This window comes from Eriocheir sinensis, chromosome 7 (genome assembly GCF_024679095.1).
Source record: "Eriocheir sinensis breed Jianghai 21 chromosome 7, ASM2467909v1, whole genome shotgun sequence".
NCBI classification, from domain to species: Eukaryota; Metazoa; Arthropoda; class Malacostraca; order Decapoda; family Varunidae; genus Eriocheir; species Eriocheir sinensis.
Genome location: NC_066515.1, coordinates 25641887 through 25657854, shown reverse-complemented (window position 1 = coordinate 25657854; position 15968 = coordinate 25641887). Strand labels below are relative to the sequence as shown.

The 15968-nt window shown below is 41.8% G+C and overlaps 1 long non-coding RNA gene across 1 annotated transcript; it reads right to left on the bottom strand.

Annotated features, from left to right (window-relative positions):
* Positions 1 to 12761: 12761 nt before the first annotated feature.
* Positions 12762 to 13870, bottom strand: LOC126991614 (uncharacterized). Its single transcript, XR_007745701.1, has 3 exons — positions 13559 to 13870; positions 13406 to 13456; positions 12762 to 13356 (listed from the first exon to the last, which is right to left on the bottom strand). It is a non-coding gene; the product is annotated as an uncharacterized LOC126991614 (long non-coding RNA).
* Positions 13871 to 15968: the final 2098 nt, after the last annotated feature.

The following is a 15968-nucleotide window of genomic DNA, read 5'->3' as shown; positions in this document are numbered from 1 at the left end:
TGGTTGTTTTTGTTCTTTCATTTTTTATTTTTTTTTTTTTTTTTTTTTTTTTTTTTTTTTTTTTTTTTTTTTTTTTATTTTTGGGCGCCCCCCCATGACTATAGTCTTCCACGGCAGTCATTATACCTGTTCTTTACTAACTAGAGACAGACAGAGATACAGACAGATACAGAGAGACAGATAGAGAGACAGATAGAGAGATAGAGAGACAGACAGAGACAGATAGACAGATACAGAGAGACGGAGGAAAGAAAAGTAAGAAAACCTTGAAATATCAGCGAGGAAGGACACGTAAGTATGCCGCAAGTGTGAGATGTAGCTGAAATGATGATGTATATGAGTTTAATCTATTAGAAGTAAGGGAAAAAGTAAAATAAAGTGATCTGTATATATATTTCCTCTTGTAGTTCAGTCACAAAGAGTATGTAAAGACAGAGAAAAGGAAGAGGGGGAGAATGAGAGAATGGGGTGGAGGAACAGGAGAGAATAACAGAGAATGGGGAGAGAATAAGAGAAAAGAGCAAAGTATGTATAATAGGGTGCCGTTGAAGAGGCTGAATGCCATCAACGTTTCTCCTTGTTTTGAAAGTGCAGTTTTTGGCGCACTCCCTGACGCACTGAGGAAGCCTTGCTCTTAGTTATTCCTCGGAGATTGTCAGACTGTCACGGCCGCCTCGGGATTCCCAAACCCTCCTCAAAGCCCACATACACCTGCTATACAAGACTCATGACGCCCTACATATCGAAACACCTCCTGCAACCCACTAAATCCACACCACCCTCAGAGCCTCCCTAACCAAGCCTCATGTCCACATATCAACTCCCTCAGCCAAGGATTCATATTAGCTCTCTAGACTCCGTACCTACACTGTCTAAACACTGAAACACCTCCGTCAGCACTGTAAAGGACGACTCTCTCCACACCACTCGACTAGACTTCCAGCTTGCTCCAGTTGTGGGCACTAGAGGTACGTCGTGTCTTCAAGCTTACTCATATTCGTTGTTCCCTTGAGTGTCGGTGTCGTTTCTTCCCAGTTCGTGTTTTTAGCTCTTGGAATTCTCTTCCCTCTGCATGCAGTTGTTGAGCTGAGAGACCTTGCATGGTGCTTTCAAATTAAGCTGCTCTAAAAGATTTTCTTGGCCACAAGATTTACGACTATTATCCCTGACCATATGAAATGAATTCCCAATGCACTTTCCAGCCTATGTCTTATTGGATGGTACATGTTCTGCTGTTTGATGAGCTTGGATAGGCTGGCGCATTGGTTGGTGAGACCTTTCGGTTAATTATTATTCTTTGCCTGACGGTTTACTCAAGCATGGCTCACAGGAAAAGGTCATCCAGGCAAGAACCACTCTTAAGCGACATAATTTAAAAATGAAAGTTCGAGTGCTATATAGTTTCTTGTAGTGAATAAAGAAAGCTAAGTGGAGTGACATAATGGAAAAGCAGTGTGTGATGAACAGAGGAGAGGATCAAGAGGAGGAGGACTATATGATAAGGTGACCAGATTTCTGAGACAAAATCCGGGGCTTAAATGTCTATCACAACAGTTGATTTTCACGCATTCACGAACTAGAAATGCGCAGGTGCCACATCCATCAAAATTCCCGCTTTGTTTGTGGACAGATGGAATGAAACAGACTAAAGTGTGTGTTTAGGCTTGGGTTTTCTTGCGTCTCACCGATTCCTTCATATTTATAAAGTTTGAAAGACAAATTTGGACTTTTTTGTATTTTGGTTCGTGTTTATGATTTTTTTTAACATTTTGATATGTTCCTCCTGAAAATCACACCATAGATATTATTGTAAATCCTCTCTATATTGTTATATCTGTATATATGTTCATATGAACCTAATAAAATGTCAATTTAGTCATGGTGATGTAATATTTCCTTTTATCATGAGTGTGGCCTCAAGGATCTTCTGTGAGTGGCTCAGTGCTGGGAAAGGGAAGCTCAGGACTGGCTGCTGTCAAACAGCTGAACATTGTTCCAAGTCCCCAAAGCTTGACCCTGAAGATGTCTGCCAGCATTCATCACCTGCCTTGTTACTGGCAAGAAGGGCAGTAATGTTTGTCATCCAGAGTCCTTCTGACCAGACCAGTGTCGATCAAACCACTGAGGAAACAGACCACTGAGATACCCAGACAACAGGAGGCACAAAAAGCTGCAGTCTGAAATGAGCTGCTGTGGAGAGGTGCTGCCTTAGCTAACAGGTGTGCTACTTGATAACAGTGACAGCAGATATAATGAAGAGATTAACAGGTGTAACAAACATACAAACATACCCGTCCCTCTGACACCCTCCCTGGCCTCCTTGGCCTTACAACTTGTCCTCCTCGACGTCCTCCTTAATGTGACACTGGTTCTCGCTGTCCTTTGCCGAGTCCTCAGCAGGGCAAGCCTGGCTCAGAGGGGGGCTGGTGTCCTTGGGGAGGGATGGGTTTGCAAGGGGAGTAACGCTTTCTGACGTGGAGTGGTTTGCAGGGGCGCTGACGCCCTCTGTCTGGTGTAATGGGGCGGTCACAGGCTCTGGGTTAGACAGGTTTGTCGGGGAGCTCACAGCCTCCAATTTGGACTGGTTCTTGGGAGTCACTGCCTGCTCTGTTGCCTGCTGCAGGACCTTCAGAAATTGGCCCACCTTCTGGGGAGAGAGTTCCTCCTCTTTCTCCTTCGCCTTGGTTGCTACAGTAGACGTTTGTGTAGGTGTTGTCTGTGTAGGGAGTGACTGTGGTGCATATGTAGGAGCTGTCTGGGCAGTTGTGTGTGAGTAGGGCACCAGGGGGGGGACTGTCTGCAGGGGTACTGTCTGTGTAGGAGCAACCCATGTACGGGCTTCCCTGGAACAACATGACCCTTGTGAACTGGGGCATCTTTGAGGGCAGCAGCTCCTCCCAGTTGAAGCCCCTGTGGTCTCTGTGGTCCCTCTGGTCTGTTGGGTGCAGCAAGTGCTACACGGAGGCCGGATTACGAGCTCAGTCTCATTGGTTTCCGAGCCTCGCCGCTGCTTGTCGAGTTTTTCCTGCAACTTCTCAACCCTTCGCTCAAGACGCTTTTCCTGTTTGCGAAGCTTCCTGGCCAACCTGAGTTGTTTTTCCTGTTCGCGGCACTCCTTCTCCTCCTCTTTGACCTCCGAGTTCTCTGGTTGCTGTTGAAGGCGCCGCAGCCGCTGTATTCTTTCCTGCTCACGCTTCTGTTTCTCGTTTTCAAGTTCTTGTCGAAGGCGTCGACGCTTCTCTTTGCTACGCCCATGGCGGCAGCGCGGCGCAGGAGGGCGTGTCAAGGTTCCCCGGGTGGTGAGGTGGCGGCGGCGGCCACGGGGCTCGCTGTGCGGCTCCCAGTGGTGGGTGTGGAGGCGCCGTGGCCCGTGGCACCCGCGGCCCACATGGCGCCCTCGCCCCACGTGGCGCCCTCGCCCGCGGTGGAGCTCCTCAATCTGCATGAGGTCCGGGCCGTCCGGCGGGTGGCTGTGCATCTGCACCGCTTTAATGCGCCGCGCCTCCACCTGCACTAGCGGCGCGCCGGGCCCCCCCGCCGCCAGCCCCGCGGCCGCCAATACGCAAAGAACCCGCGTCAGCATGGGGTACTTCGTCTATGGCAATAAAAATAAAGAAATACCCCCAAAGATGCAACAGGTGTAAAAAACAAGTCCAGTACAGTGTTCTCGTGAGCTCCGCAATGGTCTGTTTTTCTACTCGGCGCGCGCGGCTGTAGTGTGTGTGTGTGTGTGTGCCTTTTGTGGCCTTCGGGAATATGTGTTGTGGGAGATGAAAGCGTCCTAAAACACGGGCCTAAAAGATTTACGAAGACAAATGCAAATCATGTATCACCATTTTTTCCTCACTATCAATTCCCACTATCACGATTTCCATCTCCACTTCTTCACTGTATGATATCGGACGCACTTATATTTCATCTTATGCTTACTGTCCTTGAACACTCAAAGGTCATACACGCTAGAGAGAGATATGGTGGTAAGGTAGATTTGCCTATATGGATTTTAAGTTTACAAGAAAATAAAATGTTGTAGGCGGCAGTAGGCCTATAGGTCGACGGGGTATTACGAAGTTTATTATGAGGGAAAGCGTTACAAAGATGAGGGACAGATCGTGAAAGAGCGTAAGAAAGATTAGACAAACACACAAAAAAAATAACAGACAAGTGACGTAAAGTAACAGAAGACTGCATAAAGGAGGTAATAGGAAGTAAAGTGATGGGAAAATAAATGGCTGTGACGGGAAGGTGGAAATTATGGGGTAATAATGTGAGGAAGAAGAGGGAGAGGGAGGGAAGGGAAACAGAGGAGAGAGGGGGAAGGGAGGGACATGGAGATATAACAGATGGGGAAGAGGAAGGGAAGGGAAGGGAGGAAGAACAGAAACGGGAGATGGAAATGGAGAGAGACGAAAGAGGAGGAGAGGGAGAGAGGAATAAGGGAATGGGATAAAGGAACAACGGGAATAACAGAGAATGGGAAAACGGAGAGAGAATAAGAGAATGGGAAGAAGGAAAGGGGAGAGAAAATCAGAGAATGGGAAAATGGGGAGAGAAACAGAGAACGGGAAGGAGAAAAGGGAGAGAAAAACAGAGAATGGGAAAACGGAGAGAGAATAAGAGAATGGGAAGAAGGAAAGGGGAGAGAAAAACAGAGAAAGGGAAAACGGGGAGAGAAAAACAGAGAATGGGAAGGAGAAAAGGGAGAGAAAAACAGAGAATGGGAAAAAGGGGAGAGAAAAACAGAGCTTGGGGAGGAGAAAAGGGAGAGAAAAACTGAATGGGAAGAGGAAACGGAAAAAAATAACAGAATGGGAAGGAAGGAGGAGAGAGAGAGAGAGAGAGAGAGAGAGAGAGAGAGAGAGAGAGAGAGGAGCCCACGTAACACCAGGAGGTAAAATGACGTGTGGGAAAGAAAGGGGAAGACGTACAGTAAGTGGTGACGTAAGTGTAAGTGACGTAAGTGCCGTATTAGCTATAGACATTGTTGCCATCTCGGGCGTATACCTCTTTTATGGTTTTATTTTATTTTATTTTAACTTTCCGTCGCTCTGTGGTCTTGTATTCTTAAATCTATCAATAATAGTGTTTCTTTATTCATATTGTGTTAGTTTTTTATGGATGACCAGGCTATTTGACGGACAAGATTGCATTCACTGATATCTTTGCTCATTATAAGTGATATACGTAACACATACAGACAAAGACATATTAAAGTAAATATAGATGACTATGAAATCTAATCATGTATATATGTATGTATGGCTGTATGTATGTATTACGGGGCCGTGAGTGACAGAGAATAATTTAACTGAGTATAATATTGCATTCGCTCATCTAAGGTTATACAAATTCATGCAGAAAACACGTATTGAACTAAACATAGATAAAAAGTATGAATTATATACGTGTGTGTGAATCGAAAAACGAACGCTCGGTCCCTCCCCCTTTCCCGCGCCAGTCTACTCGTGCAAGGCGTGGAGGAAGGACGTTGCCGCTCCCGTGAAGAAGCGTGTGGAAGGAGCACGTGGCAGGGTGGTGGAGTGAGGAGTGGTTGTTAATAAGACTTTTACTCGGTTTTGGGAAGTGAAGTGAATTTTGACGTGTTTTTGAAGTGGTGCTACTACAACTACTACTACTACTACTACTACTACTACTACTACTACTACTACTGTTAGAAAATTAATTAACAAGACATTTACTAGATATTAATAAGTGTATTAGTGAATTTTGACGTGATTTTGAAGTTGGTGTTGCTACTACTACTACTACTACTACTACTACTACTACTACTACTACTACTACTACTACTACTATTACTACTACTACTACAAGGAGGGTGGACTTCTGTAACATCATAATTAAAACTCAAGGTATGTAATAATAATAATAATAATAATAATAATAATAATAATAATAATAATAATAATGTATGTTTATTACGTGAATATGAGAGAGAGAGAGAGAGAGAGAGAGAGAGAGAGAGAGAGAGAGAACAACAACAACAACAGCCCAATTTACCAAAAGACAAAGACAACACAATAAAATGATGAGAGAGAATGAGAAAGAGAATGAGAAAGAAAAAGAGAGAAAAAAAAAGTGCGTGTGAGGTTTAGTGAGGTGTAAAGAAGTATTGGAAGAGGAGGAGGAGGAGGAAGAAAAAGAAGAGGAAGAAGAGGAGGAGGAGGAAGAAGAGGAGGAGGAGGAGGAGGAGGTGGTTAGTCTGTCTAGTGTCATCATGGAGAGAAAAACAGAGCGTGGAGATAGAAAACTCTCTCTCTCTCTCTCTCTCTCTCTCTCTCTCTCTCTCTCTCTCTCTCTCTCATTTGTGTCTATGGGAATGCTCACCCAAAGTTCATTATTATTATTATTATTATTATTATTATTATTATTATTATTATTATTATTATTATTATTATTATTATTATTACTCATTTTAAAAGTATTTGCTGTCATGTGAAAGCGACTAAGAGAATAAAGAGAGAAACAGTTTAATAAATAATGCAAATTCATTCTGAAAAATCGAAACTAGACCAAAATTATTGTTTGGAGAGAAGAAATCCCGCCAGAGAGAGAGAGAGAGAGAGAGAGAGAGAGAGAGAGAGAGAGAGAGAGAGAAATTTGATGAGGGTGACTTTAATAAAAATAATAATGATATTCTCAGAGGCATATGGGATCCACATCAACTATATCCAAATGCCACAAGATCATTCGGGCTCCCATGAGTGGTTTTCACATTAACGGTGTAGAAGCCTTGGCAGACTATTACTAGGCTCATAAAACTGTTCATGGAAATACTAACACGATCTCTACGAAAGCCCTATCAATTGTGGATGAGTTCTTTATTGTGGATGATTACTTTCTTTTTTTATTTATTATGGTTAAGGTTGTGATTAGTAAGGTAGGTTTAGTAGGCTGGATCAATGTTAAGTAATGGATTTCATGGAGTGTCTTGTATTTACACTTTATTTTTATTTATTATGGTTAAGGTTGTGATTAGTAAGGTAGGTTAAGTAGGCTATTTCAATGTTAAGTAATGGATTTCATGAAGTGTCTTGTATTTACTCTTTTATTTATTTTTTGTTATATCAGAAGGAAAATAAAACTTCTTAATCTTCTTTTTCTTTCTTTTCTAATTCTTCTTTTTGGTTTAGTAGGCTATATCAATGTTAGGTAATGGATTTCATTAAGTGTCTTGTATTTCCACTTTTTTCTTTATATATCAGAAGGAAATAAACTGTTCTTCATTTTCTTCTTTCTTTTCTAATTCTTCTTTTTGGTTTAGTAGGCTAGATCGATGTTAGGTAATGGATTTCATGAAGTTCTTGTATTTCCACTTTTTTCTTTATATATCAGAAGGAAATAAACTGTTCTTCATATTCTTATTGTTCTTTCTTTTCTAATTCTTCTTGGTCATGTTTCTATCATTACTACTATTAACTTTTGTAAGACTATCGTAGGCTTTCAATATAGCTTACTCACTATAGCCATACAGAACTTATACGCACTTCCATATGTCTGCTAAATTTCTACCTCTTCTCATTAGCCTATCTTACCGGTCTACCTCATTAGCCTACCTACCTTCCTATCTACTTCATGTGTGTGTGTGTGTGTGTGTGTGTGTGTTTGTTATGTATATGGGTTGGAAGGCTGACCGTTGTAATTAGATCATTGTACCTGAGATGAGGTTTGTGTGGTTTGTGTGTGTGTGTGTGTGAGAGAGAGAGAGAGAGGGGAGGGGTTTGGTCTCTCTCTCTCTCTCTCTCTCTCTCTCTCTCGTGATATCCCAATTTTGACAGTCATATTTTGTGGTTCTTACTGGATGAAATTTTAGGTATTATTCTCTCTCTCTCTCTCTCTCTCTCTCTCTCTCTCTCTCTCTCTCTCTCTCTCTCTCTCTCTCTCTCTTAACCGCACAATTTTGGCAACAATAAATATGTGGTTTGATTGCTATGTAACCTGATGTAATAGCTCTCTCTCTCTCTCTCTCTCTCTCTCTCTCTCTCTCTCTCTCTCACAATGAATTTTCGGTAAACCTGAAATTTAACGCCATACAGAGAGAGAGAGAGAGAGAGAGAGAGAGAGAGAGAGAGCGCACCCACACCCTCTACCTATTCATCAACGTGAGTGAGAAAGTTTTATCAATTGTTGTTTTCTTTGTTGTTGTTTTTTCTTTCCTGTAATTTCTGCCCGCCGGGTGGACATAAATTTTCTTTCTTTTTTTCCTTTTTTTCCCTCCACTTTCCTCCTCCATTTTCCTCTCATTCCTCCTGTTGATTAATGGAGGAGGAGGAGGAGGAGGTGAGTGTGAGTCGCTACTTTTGTTCTCTCTCTCTCTCTCTCTCTCTCTCTCTCTCTCTCTCTCTCTCTCTCTCTCTCTCTCTCTCTCTCTCTCTCTACTTAGGTGTGTTGGAAAGTGTTCGTGGTTTTGGTCTTGTATTTGAAAAAATGGTGTGTGTGTGTGTGTGTGTGTGTGTGTGTGTGTGTGTGTGTGTGTGTGTGTTGTTGATCACTTTCATTCCCTTCTTCTTCTTCTTCTTCTTCTTCTTCTTCTTCTTCTTCTTCTTCTTATTTGATTCTATTTAGTGTCTGGGTGTATGTAACGGTCAGAGAGAGAGAGAGAGAGAGAGAGAGAGAGAGAGAGAGAGAGAGAGTATATCATGGAAAATGGACCAAAACGAAGATGACCCGGAAGTTATTAGAAAGAGAACAGGTGTGACGGGAGAGAGAGAGAGAGAGAGAGAGAGAGAGAGAGAGAGAGAGAGAGAGAGGTATGGGTATGTGCGCAATGCTATTTATTTATTTATTATTATTTTTTTTACTCTGCTTCTGTCATTTGCTTGTGGTCAGTGCCAGAATGGGTGCAAGGATGAACACTACTCTCTCTCTCTCTCTCTCTCTCTCGCTAAGGTCCATCAAGTGTTGTAATCTCTACTTCTACCTCTACGTCTCTCCATCTCTATCTCACTGTAAGCTCCATTAAGTGTTGTAATCTCTCTCTCTCTCTCTCTCTCTCTCTCTCTCTCTCTCTCTCTCTCTCTCAGCCATCATGTCAACCACAGAATCCCTCCGCATCAGATGAATGTGTCGCAACCCTGGTGGACGGCCTGAGGGTTATGGCGCTTATGATTGTTGTGTTTCTTATAGTTGCGGTGTTTATGAATCGGTTTTATTGTAGACGGTTTTTTCTTGTGTGTGTGTGTGTGTGTGTGTGTGTGTGTGTGTGACAAGAGAGGATACGAGTATAATGTTAGAAGAAAAATAACTCTCTTGATTCTATTCACTTTCATATTTTATATTATTCGTGTTTCTGTCCAGTCGTGTTCTAACGTGTTTTTTACCTTATTAAGCTAAAGTAACAACGATCTTTGCCTCGCTCTAGTGGATGGCGTTAAAATGTATGCATGTCTTGACGTGAGGCGAAGTAACGTCTATTTTTCCTCCTCTCCGACAGATGGCGCCTTTTTATTAGTATCAAATTGTATTACACTGTTTAATTTTTACATTTTCCTTTCTCCGTTAAAATGTGAAAATGTGTCTTGCGCTGATTCAAAGTAACCTCTACCTTTCCCTCTCTCCACCAGATGGCGTTGAGATGCATGTATATCGCGAGATGGTAAAGAGGATACTGGATAACTCTTACATTTTCCTCACCGTTAAAAATGTGAAAATGTGTCTGTTGTGCTCGGTGATTCAAACTAACATCTACCTTTTTCTCCACCAGATGGCGTTGAGATGCTTGTATATCGCGAGGTGGTAAAGAGGATACTAGATAACTCTTATATTATCCTCTCTCCGTTAAGAATGTGAAAATGTGTCTGTTGCGCTTGGTGATTCAAACTAACATCTACCTTTTTCTCCACCAGATGGCGTTGAGATCCATGTATATTGCGAGGTGCTGAAAATTAGGTGACATGAGGACAGACTATTGCACGTAAACTGTCTTGGCCACGCCTTGACGCTGGGCACGGAAGGATGGGCTGAACGAAGATCGAAGTAAGTATTTCGATCTTGGGCTGAATTACCCTCCTCACTGAGCCCTTTCCGACGGTCCTCCACCCACTACCTCCAACATCAAAGCTTCTACGGCTACCAACGTTGCTCAAGGCTTATCATCGTCGTTATCAACACCATCTGGATTGTGAGTACTAAAGAGTTTTGTAGTTTATATATGTTTGTTTTTAATTGTTTTGTTAGTTTAATTATTTTGTTGGTATGGTTAATTTTTTGGGGGTTGTGTTTCTACCTGTTTTAGTTAATTGGTTAATGTTTTTATATCTATTTATCTATGAATTTGTGTTTTTCTTTGTCTATCTGTCCATCAATCTATCAGTGAAATTATCTATCTATCTATTTCTATCTATCTATATTTTCAGAGGTGCAAAATTCCTTGGCTATTTATATTTGTAGTCGATATATAAATAAGAGTCTGTTTTTTCTTTTATTTGTGCTTAGACAAACATTCTCTCTCTCTCTCTCTCTCTCTCTCTCTCTCTCTCTCTCTCTCTCTCTCTCTCTCTCTCTCTTACTTTCTCTCGTGTCGTCAGAGTGAGAAATGGATGGATTGACTGATGGATGATGTTCGTTGGTCATTCTTCTACTCTTTTTTCTTCCCACAATTACCTCTTTTGCGTCACCTGAAGAAGAAGGAAGAGGAGATGAAGGAGGAGGAGGAGGAGGAGGAGGAAAGAAGAGATGAGGGAGATGGATGAAGTGTAGTGATTTGAGCTTCTGTGTGTGTGTGTGTGTGTGTGTGTGTGTGTGTGTGTGTGTTCTGCCATCTGGTAAACGAACTGGAAACTACAACATTTACTACTACTACTACTACTACTACTTCTACTACTTCTACTACTACTATTACTACTACGGTACTACTACTACTACTACTACTACTACTACTACTACTACTACTACTACTTTTAATAATGAAATAATAGCTTAGATACAAACCTCGTAATTATTTTTGTTATTGTTGTTGTTGCATAGTAATTGTATTGACCTGAAATGAAGAGGAGGAGGAGGAGGAGGAGGAGGAGGAGGAAGAGATTTAGATAAGTACTTGTATGATTATGAGAACGTTGCAATCTCTCTCTCTCTCTCTCTCTCTCTCTCTCTCTCTCTCTCTCTCTCTCTCTCTCTCTCTCTCTCTCTCTCTCTCTCTCTCTCAGTAGGTCGCCATCCCACCTGTCACACACCTGTTACCTGTTCAAAGATGCTACATTAACCCATAACACGGTAACACACACACACACACACACACACACACACACACACACACACACACACACACACACACACGCTCTTTATCAGTCATCTTTCTCTCTGTGTTTTATTTTGTAACTTAAAACCTTGGATTATCTTAACTTAGCGGACTCTGCTTTTTTTTTTTCTTTATTTTCTCTTTCTTGTTCTTGTTCTTCTTGTTCTTGTTCTTGTTCTTCTTCTACCTCATCTTCTTTACCTTTTCTTCTTCTTTTTCTTTTTCTTCTTCTTCTTCTTCTTCTTCTTCTTCTTCTTCTTCTTCTTCTTCTTCTTCTTCTTCTTATTATTATTATTATTATTATTATTATTATCTACATTCCTTTACAAATAATTACACAAACTTTACTTCTCTAACTTCACTTAACTTCACCTAAAAACAACAACAACAACAACAACAACAACAACAGCCCAGGTGATGGTGAGGTTTACCTGTAACATTCTTCCTCCTAATGACTCTACCTGACACCCATTTTCTTAGTGTTTACGACGGAGCATTATACAGCAAACGAGGTGGACTATTATGCCTGCGTAGTTTGGTTATAAGATACCGTTATACGCATTAAGTTAACTATATGTGTGTGTTTGTGTGTGTGTGTAGGGGGGAGGTATGTATTTTGCGTATATTTGCTTATGTTATGCAAGTTATTATTATTTTTACAGCTAAGGAGACAGTTCAAGGGCGTAAAGAAAAGAATATATATAAAAAAGCCCGCTACTTACTGCTCCTGAATAGAGGTCAAAGGAGTGTCCCAAAAGAGAGGTCAGTTTCTATACATGCGTCTATACATCTATACATTTATCTATACATCTTGCATTTTATTTTCTTTGTTTTCTTTTGGGTGTATACAAAGATTTCCATTAATTAGTTGTCACGTGTTAGTCATTTTTGTTGTATTTTTCAAGCTCTCCCTCACTGCAATGTCAACTGTAGTGTCATTCCTCCTCCCTTCCATCCTTTCCTCCTACTCCCTTCCCTTCTTCCTCCTCCCTTCCCTTCTTCCTATCCTCCCTTCTCTTCTTATCCTCTCTCTCTCCCTCTTTCCCATTCTTCCTTCCTTTCTTCAACCGTTCCCTTCCTTCCTCCTCCCTTCCCATCGTTTCCCCTCCCCTCCCTTCTTCCTCTCCTCCCTTCTCTTCTTATCCTCTCTTTCTCTAACCTCATTTTCCCTGCTTCCCATTCTTCCATCCTTTCTTCAAGCGTTCCCTTCTCCTTCCTCTCCCTCCCTCGCCCTGTGACTGTAAACAAACACACGTTCTTGATAAGTGCCACAGAGGTTAGGTCCCCCCCCTTCTCTCTCTCTCTCTCTCTCTCTCTCTCTCTCTCTCTCTCTCTCTCGTTAGGGTTAAGACTGAGAGCCAGAGAGAGAGAGAGAGAGAGAGAGAGAGAGAGAGAGAGAGGGGGGCAAGCGTGAAGAATTGTGGGAAAAAAACTCCTCGTGACGCCTTGCTTTAAAATGTCTTGTGAGCGAGGGCGATGATCGTGAGAGAGAGAGAGAGAGAGAGAGAGAGAGAGAGAGAGAGAGAGAGAGAGAGAATGTTCCCACTGACTCAACGCTTCGTAACTGTATAGAATAAGGAAGAAGGAAGGAAGAGAAGGAAGGAAGGAAGAGAAGGAAAGGGAAGAAGGAAGGAATCAGAAGAGAAGAATGAAATATGGAAAGGAAACAGAGAAAGGAGAAGAAGAATGAAAGGGAAAGGAAAAAGAGAGAGAAAGGAAGAAAAGATAAGAGTGGAGGAAAGAGAAAGGATAAGAAAAGGAAGGAAAAAGGAAAAGATAAGAAAATAAGAAATAAAGAAAAGACAAAGGAAAAAAAGAAAGGAGGGAAAAAAGAGGAAAATTAAAATACAGAAAGAAGAGAAAGGAAAGGAAAGGAAAAGGAAAGCAGTCACGGGAAAATACTTTAAAACACGTGAAGAAAAAGAGGAAAACAATGAAAAAAAAGAAAGTAAAATTCGTGAAAACTTCTAACCCGTGAAGGGAAAGCGAATCGTGACTAAGGTGTGAAAATTTGTCTTTGGAAACGGAAAGTGTGAAAATATTTATACCTGAAGGCGGGAAAATTTGTGAAAAGATTGTTAGTGTGAAAATATTTATACCTGAAGACTGGAAAATTTGTGAAAAGATTGAGTGTGAAAATATTTATACCTGAAGACTGGAAAATTTGTGAAAAGATTGTTAGTGTGAAAATATTTATACCTGAAGACTGGAAAATTTGTGAAAAGATTGAAAGTGTGAAAATATTTATATCTGAAGACTGGAAAAGTTGTGAAAAGATTGTTAGTGTGAAAATATTTATACCTGAAGACTGGAAAATTTGTGAAAAGATTGTTAGTGTGAAAATATTTATACCTGAAGACTGGAAAAGTTGTGAAAAGATTGTTAGTGTGAAAATATTTATACCTGAAGACTGGAAAATTTGTGAAAAGATTGTTAGTGTGAAAATATTTATACCTGAAGACTGGAAAAGTTGTGAAAAGATTGTTAGTGTGAAAATATTTATACCTGAAGACTGGAAAAGTTGTGAAAAGATTGTTAGTGTGAAAATATTTATACCTGAAGACTGGAAAAGTTGTGAAAAGATTGAAAGTGTGAAAATATTTATACCTGAAGACTGGAAAAGTTATGAAAAAGATTAAAGTTTGAAAATATTTTATATCTGAAGACTGGAAAATTTGTGAAAAGAATGAGTGTGTGAAAATAATGTGAGAAAGTTTTGGGCTATATGAAAATTCTTGTACATGATAATAAAAACAACAACAATAGATTATGAAAGGGAAATTAGAAGGAAGGAGGAGGAGGAGGAAAGAGAAGAAAGAGGGGAGATACGGAGGTAGGAAGAGAAGGAGAGAAAATGAAAAGGAAAGGGAGAAAGTTTGAAAAGTGCAAATTTACGACTATTACAAAAAAAAAGAAAATTGAGTTGAAACACACACACACACACACACACACACACACACACACACATATCAGATCACATTTCCCTAATTAGAACACACACACACACACACACACACACACACCAGACATGCTCCTTCACACCCTCCCTCCCTCCCCCCCATCACCCTGACCTCCACCTCCCTCACCACATTTGACCCTTGACCCCGCCCCCCTCTGACCTCTCCCCCCCTCATCCCCACCCCCCCACGGAGACACATACAAGGCCGCCTTTGACCAAGTTATAGAAGGGGGGAGAGGGGGGGGAGGAGGAGGAGGAGGTGATATAGGATGGGGAGGAGGAGGAGGAGGAGGTTATAGGGAGGAGAAGAAGGTAGGGAGGAAAGGAAAAAGAAAAGGGAGGAAAAGAAAGGAAAACAAGGAGGAGGGAAAGAAAGAAGAAGAGGAGGAGGAGGAGGAGGAGGAGGACTCTGAAGGACCCCCTGAGGATATCCAGACACTGAGGACTCGTGAGGAGTAATGGAGGGAAGGAGGGAGAGAGAGAAGGAGAGAGAGGGAAAGGGTAATTGAGGAGAGAGAGAGAGAGGAGGTAAATGGATGTAAGGAAGGAGAGGGAAGGAAAGGAGGAAGGAGAGATAACAAAGGAGAGAGAAGGAAGAAGAAGAAGAAGGCGAAGAAGAGATTATATAGGAACGAAGGAGGGAGAGAGAGAGAGAGAGAGAGAGAGAGAGAAGTAACGAAGGAGGGAAGGAGGATGAAGGAAGAAGAAAAATAGAGAGAAAGAGGAAAGAGGAAGAGAGAGAAGGAAGGAGAGGAAGACTTGGAAAGAGAAGAAAGAAGAGAAAGGAGAAAGAGAAGGAAGGAGGGAAGGAAGGCAGAAAAATTTAAATATAAGAGGAGGAGGAGGAGGAGGAGGAGGTCAAAGAGGGGGGGAGGGTTGATCAAGGTCACTCTATGATACTCCACAGATGCGCCTCCCAAGAAGTCTTCCTCCTCCTCCTCCTCCTCCTCCTCTTCCTCTTCTTCCTCTTCTTCTATTCCCTCTTCCTCCTCCTCTTCCAAGTCTCTTTCTTCTGCTTCCTCATCTGGTATCTCCTCCTCCTCCTCCTCCTCCTCGTCGTCCTCTTCTTCTTCCTCTTCTTCTGTTCCCTTTTCCTTCTCTTCCAAGTCTTTTTCTTCTTCTTCCTCATCTATTACCTCCTCCTCCTCCTCCTCCTCTTCCTCCTCCTCCTCCTCCTCCATCTCTTTCATATCCAATCTCTTCTAGTCTTTTTCTTCTTCCATATCCATTACCTCCTCCTCCTCCTCCTCCTGTCATACAAAACTATTATGGGAGATTAAAGTGGAGATAAGACTCATCTCCTTTTAGGCCTAACACTAATGGCTTCCAGATTGCTTTATTTTTTATTTATTTTTATTTGTTTATTTCTTTATTGTGGAAAGGAAGAAATGTGGAGGGAAGTGGATGAGGTGGGTGGACTCTCTCTCTCTCTCTCTCTCTCTCTCTCTCTCTCTCTCTTAGATATTTCCTCCTCCACCCATCTCCACCTCCTCCTCCTCCTTCTCCACCTCCTCCTCCTCCTCCTCCTCCTCCTCTAGTATCATCTCTTGCAAAATCTCCACCACTTCTATAGCCTCCTCCACTTCCTCTCCTCCTCCTCCTCCTCCTCCTCCTCCTCCTCTTTACCTGTTGACAATAAGGGCGGGACAGATATGCAAGGGAGAGGAGGAGGAGGAGGAGGAGGAGGATAGTAAACAAAGAGGAGAAGGAGGAAGGGAGAATAGTGTTGAAGGGAAGGGAGGAAAGAAGAAA